The sequence below is a fragment of the Sapajus apella genome, unplaced genomic scaffold (genome assembly GCF_009761245.1).
Source record: "Sapajus apella isolate SASKATOON/1434 unplaced genomic scaffold, GSC_monkey_1.0 scaffold99, whole genome shotgun sequence".
In the NCBI taxonomy this organism is placed as follows: Eukaryota; Metazoa; Chordata; class Mammalia; order Primates; family Cebidae; genus Sapajus; species Sapajus apella.
In genome coordinates, this window is record NW_022437039.1 from 1,513,826 (window position 1) to 1,529,462 (window position 15,637).

General features: G+C 47.2%; 2 protein-coding genes across 6 annotated transcripts in view; one reads left to right on the plus strand and one right to left on the minus strand.

Moving 5' to 3' along the window:
• The window catches only part of NMRAL1 (NmrA like redox sensor 1), a 16,616-nt gene extending 14,461 nt beyond the window's left edge, over positions 1-2,155 (minus strand). For 2 of the 5 annotated variants that reach the window (XM_032257993.1, XM_032257992.1), the window contains exon 1: positions 2,055-2,155. The gene's annotated coding sequence lies outside the window, so the exon portion shown is untranslated. The remainder of the gene's footprint in view (positions 1-2,054) is intronic. The other 3 variants (XM_032257991.1, XM_032257994.1, XM_032257996.1) reach the window with 3 other exon arrangements.
• A 7-nt stretch (positions 2,156-2,162) lies between these two features.
• Positions 2,163-15,637, plus strand: part of HMOX2 (heme oxygenase 2) — a 37,791-nt gene continuing 24,316 nt past the window's right edge. Inside the window, exon 1 of the mRNA XM_032257990.1 lies at positions 2,163-2,304. The gene's annotated coding sequence lies outside the window, so the exon portion shown is untranslated. The remainder of the gene's footprint in view (positions 2,305-15,637) is intronic.

Here is a 15,637-nt window from a genome sequence, read left to right on the forward strand (position 1 = left end):
AAAAAAAAAAAAAAAAAAGATTAAAAAGTAGAAATAGGCTGGGTGTGGTGGCCTGTAATCCCAGCACTTTGGGAGGCCAAGGCAGGCAGATCAAGAGGTCAGGAGATCGAGATTATCCTGGCCAACATGGTGAAACCACATCTCTACTAAAATACAAAAAAAATTAGCCAGGCAGTGTGGCTCGAGCCTGTAGTCCCAGCTGCTTGGGAGGCTGAGGCAGAGGAATCGTTTGAACCCGAGAGTCGGAGGTTGCAGTGAGCCAAGAGTGCCACTGCACTCCAGCCTGGGCGACAGAGCAAGACTCTATCTCAAAATAAATATATAAATAAATAAAAATAAAAAACAAATACAAACTTTAAAGAAAAATAGAATTGCTTGAGATATTTTTCAGATTCCAAATTCCAAGACAAAAGGTGATGTCAACCAGGTTGAAGACCCCATGGAGGAACGGAGTCAGCGTGAGAATATAGTTCCTTCATCTCCCTGTCCCAATGCTTCATTCTGCACTCTTCCACCAATCAACAATCTCCACACTATGGCCCACTTCAAAATCCTTAAAAACCCTACCCCTGAACTCCTAGGGGAGACAGATTTGAGGTTTCCTCCTATCTTTTCATTGGGGGGCCCTAAGATTTATTTTTTATTTTTATTTTTATTTATTTTTTTTTTTTGAGACGGAGTCTCGCTCTTGTTACCCAGGCTGGAGTGCAATGGCGCGATCTCGGCTCACCGCAACCTCCGCCTCCTGGGTTCAGGCAATTCTCCTGCCTCAGCCTCCTGAGTAGCTGGGATTACAGGCACACACCACCATGCCCAGCTAATTTTTTGTATTTTTAGTAGAGACGGGGTTTCACCATGTTGACCAGGATGGTCTCGATCTCTTGACCTCGTGATCCACCCGCCTCGGCCTCCCAAAGTGCTGGGATTACAGGCTTGAGCCACCGCGCCCGGCCTAGATTTATTTTTTAAAAGACAGAGTCTCACTCTGTTGTCCAGGCTGTAGTACAGTGATGTGTCATAGCTCACTGCAGCCTCAAATTTCTGGGTTCAAGTGATCCTGCCACCGCAGCCTCCCCAATAGCAGGGAATAAAGGTACACACCACCATGCCCAGCTAATTGTTTTTAGTTTTTGCAGGAATGAGTTCTATGTTGCCCAGACTGGTCTCAAACTCCTGGCCTTAAGTGATCCTCCTGCCTTGGCTTCCCAAACGCACTGGGGTTTTGGGAAGAGGCACTGTATTTCGCTGGCGCTACTATTAAGCCTCCTTCTCTGCTGCAACCCTGTGTCTTGGTGTATTGACTTGCCATGCACATCTGACAACAGACTATTATGGTTATATTATTTTCACCAAAATTTTATGAAAATGTGTAAACATAGAATAGTTGAAAGAACTGAAAGGTGAACCCCCATATATTTACCACCTAGATATATTTATCCATCTATCGACTCATCAACTATCTTATTTTATTTTCTTGAGATGGAGCCTCCCTCTGTTGCCCAGGCTGGAGCACAGTGGTGTAATTCCGGCTCACTGCAACCTCTGCCTCCCGGGTTCAAGCGATTCTCCTGCCTCAGCCTCCCGAGTAGCTGGGATTACAGGCGTGAGCCACCGCGCCCAGCCAGCTAATTTTTTGTATTTTTAGTAGAGACGGGGTTTCACTCTGTTGGCCAGGCTGGTCTCGAACTCCTGACCTCGTGATCTGCCTGCCTCAGCCTCCCAAAGTGCTGGGATTACAGGGTTTAAGATTATTCTGTCATTCTGGCTGCTGTTTGAAGAATGCGAATAATGGGGCAAGACCAAGGCAGGGAGATCAGATACAAGACTGTAAGCAGAGACGTCAGAGTTGAGACTCACGTTTCGCACTGAAGCCTGCACAGGGCTGGTTAATGGATTGCACTGGCAAGTGACCATGAGGGCAGTGCCCCGGTTGACAACCCTATTTCTTAAGAGGGTTAAACCACATTGGGCAAGAAAAGTGCTCAGCCCTGAGGCACCCTCCCACACCTCGGCTCTTGTGAACACTAGCGTTCCCGCCGAAGCACCCGACTTACCGCGTTGAGCAGAGCCTCAGTCTGCAACCTCCAGGGACCTGGAGAAGGAGTACCTTCCGCTTCCAGCCCCTCGCAAGGGCGGGTTCGCTACAGAGGGCGTGCCCTCCGCAGGCCCCACCCCGCGTTGCGTGCTGACGTCGCGCCGGTCTCGCGCCCGTCCACTGGGCTGCGGGGACAGCGGCGCCTGAGGGAGTCGCTGACGGGCACGCTGACTGGTGGCTGGCGGACGGGCGACAGCGACCTGCGGCAGGTAAGCGGTCTGCGCCCTCCCGGGGCCTTCCTTCCGTTTGGCTCCTTGGGCCGCGCCGTGTCCTCCGTGGGCCCTGCCTCGGTCCCGGCCTTCGGAGCTGGGCTCGGCAGGGCCACAGCCCTCTGCGTCTCGAATGCGGGCCTGAGGGGAGACCTGGCAGGGGGGCGGCCGGAAGCCGGGTGAGGCCAGGCAGGCGGACGAGAACAGGCGTGTAAGGGCTGTGAGGGGAGGGCGAAACCCCGGACGCCGCTCTTCAGAAGTCGTCTCAGGGGGCGCGGGGAGGGCTGAGCGTTTCCCTGGGGCTTCCCTGTTGGACCCATCCCTTCCCAGCATCACTGCTGTGCGGGGCGAGGTGACTGACCCTCGTAGCTGGGGACGTCAGCGGTGCGGACACGGGGTGCCGGCAGAGATTGGAGCCCGCCTTGGCGGCTTCCCAGGCTGTTGGCATTGGCCGTTGGCATCTGCTTTTCCTTCAGTACCCCATCTCTGTCGGAAGTGCCCCTTGAGTCGGTGTGGTGACTTCACGAGTGAACCCTGGTACGCCTTGGAGCAAAGTCAGACTGGGAGGGGTCACGTGTGGGGGCAGCCGGTTAGTCCGGACGCGGGTTTACCTGTCACCTTCTGAGCGCAGTGCTCTGGGTGCATTAATTGTCCTGCAAAAGCTGCCGGGACCGCCTTGCAGCCTTTGCTCGAGGCCTGCCTGCTTCTGGGCCAGGCGTGGTGGCTCACGCCTGTAATCCCATCACTTTGGAAGGTAGGGGTGGGCGGATTGCTTGAGGTCAGGAGTCCAACATGGTGAAACCCCATCTGTACTAAAATACAAAAATCAGTCGGGCCTGGTAATGTGCACCTGTAGTCCCAGCTACTTGGGTGGCTGAGGAAATCACTGGAACCCGGGAGGTGGAGGTTGCAGTGAGCGTAGACCGTCCCATGACACTCCAGCCTGGGCGACAGAACAAGACTCCTTATAAAAAACAAACAGGCTGGGCGCGGTGGCTCACGCCTGTAATCCCAGCACTGTGGGAGGCCGAGGCGGTCGGATCAAGAGGTCAAGAGATCGAGACCATCCTGGCCAACATGGTGAAACCCCGTCTTTACTAAAAGAAAAAAAAAAAACTAGCTGGGCGTGGTGGCGCGCGCCTGTAGTGCCAGCTACTCGGCTGAGGCAGGAGAATTGCTTGAACCCAGCAGGCGGAGATTGCAGTGAGCCGAGAATACGCCACTGCACTCCAGCCTCGAGCCTGGCAACAGAACGAGACCCTGTCTCAAACAAACAAACAAACAAACAACACCTCTGACTTGGCCTGTCTGTCCATCCTTACGTAAGGTGTTTTGTTGATGATGCTATAAACGAGACAAGGTGGAGCGTGATTGAAAAAAAGGAACACTGGCCTGGCTCAGTGGCTCACTTCTGTAATCCCAGCACTTTGGGAGGCCAAGGCGGGCGGATCACTTGAGGTCAGGAGTTTGAGACCAGCCTGGTCATTGCGGTGAATCCCAGTCCCTACTAAAAATACAAAAATTCCCCGGACATAGTGGTGCGTGCCTGTAATCCCAGCTACTTGGGAGGCTGAGGCAGGAATCCCATGAACCTGGGATGGGGAACCTCGGCGATAGATCGAGACTCTGTCTCAAAAAAAGAAAAAAAAGAAGAAAATGCATAATGCTTTCCTCTGGAGGAAGCCCTCTTCTCTCAGACTCTTGCAAAGCCTTGGGAGTTGTTTTTCCACGTGTAAACGAGGTCAGTGTTAAGACTTAGCCTAGTCCTGGCAGGGAGGCTCACACCTGTAATCCCACTACCTTGAGAGGCCAAGGCAGGTGGATCACCTGAGGTCAGGAGTTCAAGACCACCCTGGGCATCATGGTGAAACCCCGTCTCTACTAAAAATACAAACAATTAAATGGTGGATTGCAGCATGCCTGCAGTCCAGCTACTCCGGAGGCTGGGGCAGGAGAATGGTTTGAACTCGGGAGACAGAGATTGCCATGAGCTGAGATCGCGCCATTGCACTCCAGCCTGAGTGACAGAGTGCAACTCTGCCTCAAAAAACTGTTAAAAAAAACACTCAGCTGAAATGACCTGGCACAGATGATCTTGAACCTGGTGGTCTGCCTACAGACCTTGTGTTGTTTTCCAAATGGAATTGTAGAGGTTGGAAAAGGATTATTATCAGTAGTAGTATTTTTGAGATGGAGTCTTGGCTCACTCCATCCTCTCCCTGTCGGGTTCAAGCGATTCTCCTGCCTCAGCCTCCTGAGTAGCTGGGACTACAGGTGCGTGCTACTGCGCCCAGCTAAATTTTGTATTTTTAGTAGAGGCAGGGTTTCACCATGTTGGTCAGGCTGGTCTGGAACTCCTGACCTTGTGATCTGCCCACCTCGGCCTCCCAAAGTGCTGAGATTACAGGTGTGAGCCACCGCGCTGGCTAGGATTATGTTGTTTAAGATGACTTCCTCCTTCCCTTAAACTGTCCTCTCAAATAGGAGGAAATAAGCTTACTTTTGAATTTCTAGTATAGTGTTAAAACACTGTTTTGGGCCGGGCGCAGTGGCTCACGCCTGTAATCCCAGCACTTTGGGAGGCTGAGGCGGGTGGATCACGAGGTCAAGAGTTTGAGACCATCCTGGTCAACATGGTGAAACCCCGTCTCTACTAAAAATGCAAAAAATTAGCTGGGCATGGTGGCGCGTGCCTGTAATCCCAGCTACTCAGGAGGCTGAGGCAGGAGAATTGCCTGAACCCAGGAGGCGGAGGTTGCGGTGAGCCAAGATCGCGCCATTGCACTCCAGCCTGGGTAACAAGAGTGAAACTCCGTCTCAAAAAAAAAAAAAACACTGTTTTGATTGAAATTTTCACTTCCTTATTGAAAATTTTAGTGTTTCTTTTGGAAAGGAGGATAAGGAATATAAGTTAGTGTGTCTATGGTTTATTCATTAGGTTTTTTCAAGAATATCATGACAGCTTGGGGTGGTGGTGCCATATCTCCACTCTCAGCTGTTTAGGAGGCTAAGGTGGGAGGATCGCATGAGCCCAGAAGTTCGAGGCCAGCCTGATCAACATAGTGAGACCCTGTCTCCTTAAATAAATAAATAAATAAAATAAAAAGGCCATGCACTGTGGTTCATGCCTGTCATCTGAGCAGTTTGGGAGGCCAAAGTGGGAGGATAACACTTGAGGCCAGGAATTCAAGACCAACCTGGCCAGCATAGTACAAACCTGTCTTTGCAAAAAACACAGAAATTAGCTGGGTGTGGTGGCAGGTGCTTGTAATCACAGCTACTGGGGAGGCTAACTCTGAACGATCACTTGAGCCTAGGAAGCGGAGGTTGCAGTGAGCTGAGATCACATCACTGCACTGCAGCCTGGGTGACAGAGTGAGACCCTGTCTCAAAAAAGAAAAACATAAAGAAAAATATCACAAGACAAAATTTGTGCTTACCAGGAGTTCACAGTTAAACAGTTAAACAGTTCGCAGTTAAACATGTAAGTTTACTTGGTGAAATTAGAAAAAGTTATCAAATACAATGCTTAGGTTAAAACACTGGTGAGGGTGTGGGAATTTGTGGAGCCTTGGAAACACACTCATTGAATGACCTCATCTAACTGGGGATGTAAAGAGGGAAATCCTGTGATTTCTTCCATTGTCTGACTTAATTTCCTTTTCTCCTTTGCTGTGGCAATATGTTGAAATGCTGTGAGTCACCAAAGTGGGGGAAAATGAGCAACTCTAGAAATGCAAGTGTCAATGAGTTACAGACAATAAAGCATTGACTGCCTTTGGCTCACCCCTCATCAAGTCTGTTGAAAACTTGTAAAATTGGACAGCTAGAGTTACCTTGATTTTTTGGTTTCCTTTTAACAGCTGACTCTTTTCACAGGGCAGTTGGGCTTTACATCAGAATTGCATCTAAAACTGGAATATCACTTCTCCAGGAGGAAGATATTTAATTAGAATTGTGTATTTCAGTGTAAAATTTGAAATTCAGCTTCTAACTCCTTGGAGAGGAAAGAGATGAAAAACGTGACCTAGGGAAAAACTTGATCTGAGCTGGGTGCAGTGGCTCACACCTGTAATCCCAGCACTTTGGGAGGCCAAGGCAGGTGGATCACGTGAGGTCAGGAGTTCAAGACCAGCCTGGCTAACATGGTGAAAACCCTTTTCTACTGAAAATACCGATATTAGCTGGGTGTGGTTTGGGTGCCTGTAATCCTAGATACTGGGGAGGCTGAGGAAGAATTGCTTGAACCTCAGGTGGCAGAGGTTGTGGTGAGGTGAGATTGTGCCACTGTAGTCCATCCTGGGTGATGAGAGGGAAACTTTGTCTCAAAGAAAAAAAAATTCTATTAGAGTGAAAAATAAGTGGGATGCTGGCACATGCCTGTAATCTCAGCTATTCTTGGGAGGCTGAGGCAGGAAGACAGGAAGTTAATACTTGATGAGCCTTAGTTTTTGGTGTCTTTGGATGTTGCTTGTTGATGTAAGGGGTTTCCAAACCTTTCTTTTTTTTTTTTGTGACACAGTCTTGCTCTGTTGCCCAGGCTGGAGTGCAGTGACTCGATCTCAGCTCACTGCAACCTCCACCTCGTGAGTTCAATTGATTCTCCTGCCTCAGCCTCCCTAGTAGCTGGGACTACAGGCGCCCACCACCATACCTGGCTAATTTTTTGTATTTTTAATAGAGACGGGGTTTAACCTTGTAGCTAGAATGATCTCTATCTCCTAACCTCGATCTGCCCGCCTCGGCCTCCCAAAGTGTTGGGATTACAGGTGTGAGCCACTGAGCCTGGCCGCCAATCTTTCTTTCTTGGTAAAATTGGGATTATGACTGGGAATCTGTGTTTTCAGAGTTTCCCAGGTGATTCTTGTTTGGAGTCCTTGTCTAAAGCACAGGCTGGAAAGAGGAGGCAGTAGACTGGCAGGGAAGATAGAGAGGTAAGTGAATAGAATATCTGGTGAAAAGAAATGGCAGAAGAGGTGATTGTTGTATGGTGAACTGTGCTGTTAGTTTGTATGTCAGAGGCCAACGAAGTGGATATTCTCTTCACTTTGCTTAGGGAAAAAATTAATTTTTGTTTCACAAATAGATTTCCTTCTCAGGAGTATCATAGGCCTAATTATTGTCATAGTTCTCAGTAACTTTAAAAAGACTGTGTGAAAGAGTGACATAACAGACCCGTGTCTTGTACCCAGTCTTTTTTTTTTTAGACAGTCTTGCTCTGTCATACACGCTGGAGTGCAGTAGTACAATCTCAGCTCGCTGCCACCTCCACCTCCTAGGTTCAATCGATTCTTTAGCCTCAGCCTCCCAAATAGCTGGTATTACAGGTGTATGCCACCATGCCCAGCTAATTTTTGTATTTTTAGTAGAGATGGGGTTTCACCATGTTGGCCAGGCTGGTCTCCGGCTCCTGACCTCAGGTGATCCGCCCACCTCGGCCTCCCAAAGTGCTGGGATTACAGGTGTGAGCCACCACGCCTGGCTTTTTTGTTTGTTTCACCATGTTGGCCAGGCTGGTCTCGAACTCCTGGGCTCAAGTTATCTATCGGCCTTGGCCTACCAAAGTATAGTGCTGGAATTAGAGGCATGAGCCACCATGCCTGACTGAGGGCCTACTGTTTTTTTTTTTTTTTTTTTAAGACAGAATCTTGCTGTGTTGCCCAGGCTGGAGTGCAATGGTGCAATCTGGGCTCACTGCAACATCTGCCTTCCGGGTTCAAGAGATTCTCCTGCCTCAGCCTGCTGAGTAGCTGGGACTACAGGTACGTGCCACCATGCCCAGCTAATTTTTGTATTTTTGGTAGAGACAGAGTTTCACTGTGTTAGCCAGGATGGTCTCGAACTCCTGACCACATGATCCACCCGCCTCAGCCTCCCAGAGTCCCAGAGTGCTGGGGTTACAGGTGTCAGCCACTGCGCCCGGCCTTTTTTTTTTTTTTGAGACAGAGTTTCGCTCTTATCACCCAGGCTGGAGTACAGTGGCGTGATCTTGGCTCACTGCAACCTCCACCTCCCAGGGTCAAGCAATTCTCCAGCCTCAGCCTCCTGAGTAGCTGGGATTATAGGCGCATGCCACCACACCCACCTAATTTTTTGCGTTATTAGTAGAGATGGGGTTTCACCATGTTGGCCAGGCCGGTCTTGAACCCCTGACGTCAGGTGATTTACCCACCTCGGCCTCCCAGAGTACTGGGATTACAGGGGTGAGCCACCTTGCCTGGCCGGGCCTACTATATTTTGTTTGTTTTGCTCATGTTTACCTGTCAGAGATAGAGGGTCTACTATTAAAGCACTGTATGCTAAGGCTGTGAGAAGGTCCTAGTGTGATTAAAACAATCTGACATCATAATGCCATCCTGATATTAGTTAACCTAGTTGGCTGGCTGACCTCATAAGTAGCTGTCATGATCATAATTTTTATGCCAAACAAATGTCATTGTCTGAGCTTACAGGTTTACTGAGAGAATTGGTGGAGCAGGATATTTGAGATCAGAATTGTTTTGGAAAGTCAGAAACATAAAGCTCTATCTTTAACACAATTGTCTGTATTGCACAATTGATATTTATAGAATGGTGCACCTTATGTTATCTTTTTATTTTTCCAGCTCACCCTCTCTCCATATTGAAAGGTACTTGATGTCCAGAACACGATCTTATCCTTCTTTGTAGTCACAGAATTCAAGAGGGTGATAAGTGTTTGTTGATGATAATGTAATGTCACCTGTCCAAGTGTAGCCATCATCTTCAGTAGTTACTTGATCTACTGTTTTCTCTGGCAAGACCACTGTGTGCTGCTGCAGAGGAGCTGTTGTCACCTTGAACTATTTCTCTGGCAGTCTGGAGGAGGGCAGGAGAGAGAAGGGAAAGAATAAATGAGCAAAACTGAGTGTGGATAGTAGTGTTTGAAGGCATATGAAAAGGCAAACTTAGTGACATGGGGCTTGGAAGGTCCTCTCACTTCTACCTAGAAGATGTTAAACCTTCACTCCCTTCTTTTTATGTAGGAAGGCAGAGGCAAAGTCAGGCCTTCATTCTGTTTGGTGATAGCAGGTATCCCGCTAATTAGAAAATAACTTTTAAAAGACTCAATTCCTCTTCCATATACTTGGGTATTTATCAATCTCAGCAAAATTTTCGAATATCTGTGCTCAGTGTGATGTTTGTCCTGCTTTGTAAGATTTTTTTGTGTTTATAGAAATGTAAATGGACCCAGAAGGAGAGAAATGTGCTCTGCTGAGAAACTAGCTGCTATAGGTTATACTTTTCTGTCTTTGCATGTGGCTCTTCTAGTTATTTGAGAGAGGCAAAAAACCCTAAGTATTTTTCCTACCTTGATCCCACAGTCACTCAACACCACACCTCTGACATCAGATGTATGGGAGTTGTTTCCCCATGTACCAAGCAATTCTCTAATAACACCAGCAGGGTGTCCTTTAATTCAGTTAAATTCTGACCGTCTCTATCTGGAGATAGCGTTAGATTCTACCAGTTGAGGGCTCAATTCCCACAAAACTGTTCCACCTTGAGGCACTAGTCATAAGTAGTAGTTTGTCACCTGTACTTCTGACCTACCAGTTATAAATCAAGCGTTCTGACAATCCCTCCTCCGTCTGCTAAAGTGGCTCATAAAACTCAGGGAAACACTTGACTTAAACACTTACTCATTTACTATGAAGGATATTAAGAAGGATACAGATGGCTGGGCGCACTGGTTAATGCTTGTAATCCCAGCACTTTGGGAGGCTGAGACAGGCGGATCACCTGAGGTCATGAGTTCGAGACAAGACGAGCCTGAGCAACGTGATGAAACCCCGTCTCTACTAAAAATACAAAAAAATTAGCTGGGTGTGGTAGTGCACACTTGTAGTCCCAGCCACTCAGGAGGCTGGAGGAGGAAAATTGTTTGTACCCCAGAGGGGGAGGTTGCAGTGAATTGAGATCACGCCCCTGCATTCCAGCCTGGACGTCAGAGTGGGAAAAAAAAAGGATACAGATGAATAGCCAGATGGAAGAGATGCAGAGGGTGAGGTATGTGGGAAGGTGAAGGGGCATGGAGGTTCTACACCCTCTCTGGAACTTTCGTATATTCAGCCACCCTGAAGCTAATGCAAACCCTGGTGTGTGTGTGTGTGTGTGTGTGTGTGTGTGTGTGTGTGTGCGCGCGCACGCGCGCGCGCTTTAATTAATTAATTCATTTTTTGAGGTGGGGTTTCACCATGTTGGCCAGGATGGTCTCGATCTCTTGTGACCTCATGATCCACCCACCTTGGCCTCCCAAAGTGCTGGGGTTACAGGTGTGAACCACTGTGCCCGGCCATTTTTGTTTGTTTGTTTGTTTGTTTTTGTTGTTGTTTTATGGAGGCTTCCTTACAAAGGCATAATTGAGTACATTATTGGCCACTGGTGATCAACTCAACCTTTAGACCTTCTCCCCTCCCCTGAAATTAAGGGGACGGGGCTGAAAGTCCCCAGGCAACCAGCCCCCATCCTGAGGCTATCTAGGAGCCCACCAAGAGTTGCTTACTTAGAGCAAAAGATGCTCCTATTACCCAGGAAATTCCAAGGGATTTAGGCAATTACAAAAGTTTTAGGAGCTCTGTGTCAGGAACTGGAGTTGAAGACCAATATCAGAACGAAAGATTCCCCTAGTGCCCCCATCTACAAAGGTTTTAGGAAATCTATGGCAAAGAAAAAAAAAAAAAAAGAAGAAGCAGAGGAACTCTATGCCAGAAACCTGGGATGCAGATCAAATATATCTAGACATCTTTTTGTTTGTTTATTTGTTTGTTTGTTTTTTTGGATGGAGTCTCACCCTGTCGCTAGGCTGGAGTGCAGTGGCATAATCTCGGCTCACTGCAACCTCTGCCTCCTGGGCTCAAGTGATTTTTCCACCTCATCCTCCCGAGTAGCTGGGACTGCAGGCTCATGCCACCATGCCCAGCTAATTTTTGTATTTTTAGTAGAGACAGAGTTTGACCATATTGGCCAGGGTGGTCTCTATCTCTTGACCTCGTGATCCACCTGCCTCGACCTCCCAAAGTGCTGAGATTATAGGCGTGAGCCACTGTACTTGGTCGTTTGTTTTCCGAGGCAGAGTCTTGCTGTGATGCTCAGGCTGGAGTGCAATGGCACTATCTTAGCTCACTGCAACCTCTCCTTCCCAGTTCAAGCTATTCTCCTGCCTCAGCTTTCCAAGTTGCTGTGATTCAGGTGCATGCCACCACACCCGGCTAATTTTTGTATTTTTAAATGTTTTTTGAGATGGAATCTTGTTCTGTTTCCCAGGCTGGGGTGCAGTGGCACAATCATGGCTCACTGCAACCTCCGCCTCCCGGGTTCAAGCAATTCTTTTCTGCCTCAGCCTCCAGAGTAACTGGGATTACAGGTACCAGCCACCACGCCCAGCTAATTTTTGTATTTTTAGTAGAGATGGGGTTTCACCATATTGGCTAGGCTGATCTTGAAGTCCTGACCTCATGATCCGCCCACTTTGGCCTCCCAAACAATTTTTGTATTTTTAGTAGAGATGGGGTTTCACTGTATTAACCAGGCTGGTCTCGAACTCCTGACCTCAAGTGATCCGCCTGCCTTGGCCTCCCAAAGTGCCGGGATTACGGGCTTGAGCCACTATGTGCAGCCTCAAATGTACCTGTATATCTTGTTAAAAATTACAGTATCATACCAGTGCATGTGCTCAAATTTTAAAGGAGGAAACACATTCAAGTCCAAATGCCTAAAGGTAGAAGGATCAAGAAACAATAATATGAGGCCATTTGACAAGTATATACATTCATCCCTCAGTATCTGTGGGGATTGGTTCTAGGACACCTCATAGGTACCAAGATTCATCATCCTCAAGTTTCTTATATAAAATGGTGTATAGTATTTGCATATAACCTATGCACATCTTCCATATTCTTTAATCATTTCTAGATTACTTATAATATCTAATATAGTGCTATGTAAATAATTGTTACACTATATCACTTACGTGATCATGACAAGGAAAAAAGTCTAATACATGTGTAGTACAGATGCAGCCATCAATTTTTTTCCACCCTAAATATTGATTGATTGAGACAGAGTCTTGCTGTGTCATAAAGGCTTGAGTACAGTGGCACAGTCTTGGCTCACTGCAACCTCCGCCTCCTGGGTTCAAGCAATTCTCTTGCCTCAGCCTCCCGAATAGCTGGGATTACAGGTGCCTGCCACCACAGCCGGCTAATTTTTATATTTTTGGTAGAGACGGGGTTTCACCGTGTTGGACAGGCTGGTCTCAAATCCCTAACCTTAACTGATTCGGCCACCTCCACTTCCCAAAGTGCTATGATTATAGGCATGAGCCACCATTTCAGGCCTTTTTCTGAATATTTTTATTTATTTTATTTATGTTTGAGACGGAGTTTTGCTCTTGTTGCTCAGGCTGGAGTGCAGTGGCGCCATATCGGCTCACTGCAACCTCCGCCTCCTGGGTTCAAGCCATTCTCCTGCCCCAGCCTTCCAAGTAACCGGGATTACAGGCATGCGCCACCACGCCCAGCTAATTTTGTATTTTTAGTAGAGACGGGGTTTCTCCATGTTGATCAGGCTGGTTTCAAACTCCCAAACTCAGGTGATCCACCCACCTTGGCCTCCCAAAATGCTGGGATTACAGGCATGAGCCACTGTGCCTGGCCTTCTGAGTATTTTTAAACTGAGGTTGGTTAAATCCACAGATGCAGAGCCATGGATATGGAGTGCTGACTACTGTGTTGAGCTTGAAAGGTGTACAGAGTATGGCATTGAGTGGATGTGCAAATACAACAGCAAACCCATCATAGTCTTTATTTACTAGGAGTTGGTAGTAACTTTGGGAAGACACAAAATTACTTTGTAAGGTGTATGAGAGTTTTGAGAGGCCAGGGAAGTTAAAGAGCTGAGAAGTGGAGAAAATGGGAGAACTTGCACTGAACCCACTAGAACAGAGTAGGAAGAGAAGAGAAGGAAGAAGCCAAAGAAAGAAGAAACCCTTTTTAGAGCACTCAGGGTCTTACCGAAAACATTACCCATAAAAAGAGAATGTCGCTGATAAAGAGACTCCTTTTAGAACAAGAATTCTTTTTTTTTTTTTTTCTTTTTTTTTTTTCTTGAGACGGAGTTTCGCTCTTGTTACCCAGGCTGGAGTGCAATGGCACGATCTCGGCTCACCGCAACCTTCCCCTCCTGGGTTCAGGCAATTCTCCTGCCTCAGTCTCCTGAGTAGCTGGGATTACAGGCACACGCCACCATGCCCAGCTGAATTTTTGTATTTTTAGTAGAGACGGGGTTTCACCATGTTGACCAGGATGGTCTCGATCTCTTGACCTCGTGATCCACCCGCCTCGGCCTCCCAAAGTGCTGGGATTACAGGCGTGAGCCACCGCGCCCGGCCAGAACAAGAATTCTTAACCTGAAAGTCTGGGTCCACAGATGAACGTTGGAGGCCTGTGGTTGCTCTGGAATGGCACAGGCAACGTTTTGTTGTTGTTGTTGTTGTTTTGAGACCAAGTCTCACTCTGTCACCCAGGCTGGAGTGCAGTGGCACAATCTTGGCTCACTGCACCTCTGCCTCCCAGATTCAAGTGATTATCGTGCCTCAGCCTCCTAAGTAGTTGAGATTATAGGCACATGGCACAATGCCTAGCTAATTTTTGTATTTTTAGTAGAGACAGGGTTTCACCATGTTGGCCAGGCTGGTCTTGAACTCCTGACGTCAGGTGATCCACCCACCTTGGTCTCCCAAAGTGCCGGGATTACAGGCGTGGGACACTGTGCCTGGCCACAGGCAACATTTTTAAACTATATGATTGTCCTGGAGAATCTGAAGCCTTACTCTGATTCTGAAAGGGATTTGCAACCAAAAAAGCATAAGGATTGTTCTGACAGATACCCTTTCTTCCCATCTTCAGAAGTACACGTCTCTGAATTTGTGTCTTCAAATGAGGAAGTATTTGAGTAAAGACAGAAACCCTAGAACATTCCTTTGTAAACAAACTGCCTTTTACAAAACACCAACTGTCAAGAGACTTGCCTGAATCCTTGTCCAAAGGACAGCATGTCTCCGTGTGTAGGCAATAATCTAATCTGGTTCCTAGGAGAGGACTGCTGAGGCCACAGCAACTTAACTGGCTAGTGTGGGTGAGGCAGACGTGTTTAAAGCTCAGGGTCTGCCCTTAGGAGCCCTATAGTCAAGGACAGCTGATTAGAGTATGTGCCTGTCCCTAATACAGGGTTAGAGCTAAGTACGAATTCTGGGGATGAAGTGAGTTGAAGACACAGAAATCACATGCTTTTTTTGGAAGGTCATGAAGTATTTAAGGAGGTAATGGGCAATTGGAAATGATGTGTGAAAGAGTAGCAGGAGCTCTGGCCCAGCAGCCAGAAAGCTCTGGGCAGGTCAGGTCTGGGAACTATGGCTAATCCGGGACCAGCTTCCCACTACTGTTTGGGACATACAGGCTTAAAAGACTGTGCCCAGAGCCGCTGGTCACTTAGCACAGATAGTGGGAGATGGTAGCCAGCAAATGTTTAATTGTGTATCTTATGTCCTGTGGATCACACCTGAGCAGACTAGGCCAAGCTCAAGGTCCTGAGGGGACTGAGGAGTTGAGCTCAGTCCCCTTTGGCCCTTCTTTCTCTTTCCCTCCTCATTTTAGGTATGAAAGCTTACTTATTTCCTTTATGAATTGGGCTTGTGTGTAAGATTTTGTTTGAAAAAAGGCTTGAGGCTGGGCACACTGGCCCACGCCTGCAATCCCAGTAATTTGTGAGGCTGAGGAGAAACTCCGTCTCAAAAAAAGAGAAAAAAACAGAGAGACTTGAGTATACCTCTCATAGCCATGGAGAACCTATATTCCTGCCTGAGCTGTTGGACAGTTGCCCTTTTCATCTTGTCTGCTTTTTTCTAAAGTTATTTATTCATTGTTGCTTAATCATGTCCTCAGTCAATAGTTGATGTTCTGGACTATTTGAATTTCCTCTGAATAATGATTAATGGAGATCATGATGTTTGACCAGTTCTGGAAACTCTTAGGAATTAAAGGAATTTAAACTCTTGGGCATTAAACTTCATTTTAATGTGTATATTTATGGGTGCTGCCTCATTGGAGAAGATTATAACAGGAAGTTACTCAGTTTTATAGCACGTTTCTGGGATTTTTTATTTTTATTTTTTTATTTTCATTAAATTATGATAACTGTAGCATTTCCCTTTGCAATAATGATAGCCTAAGGCCTTGGTGTTTCCTCCAAAATATGCATAGATACAGGATATGGGCTTGTTACAAAGTTTTATAACAATTGCCTTTTGTGACTG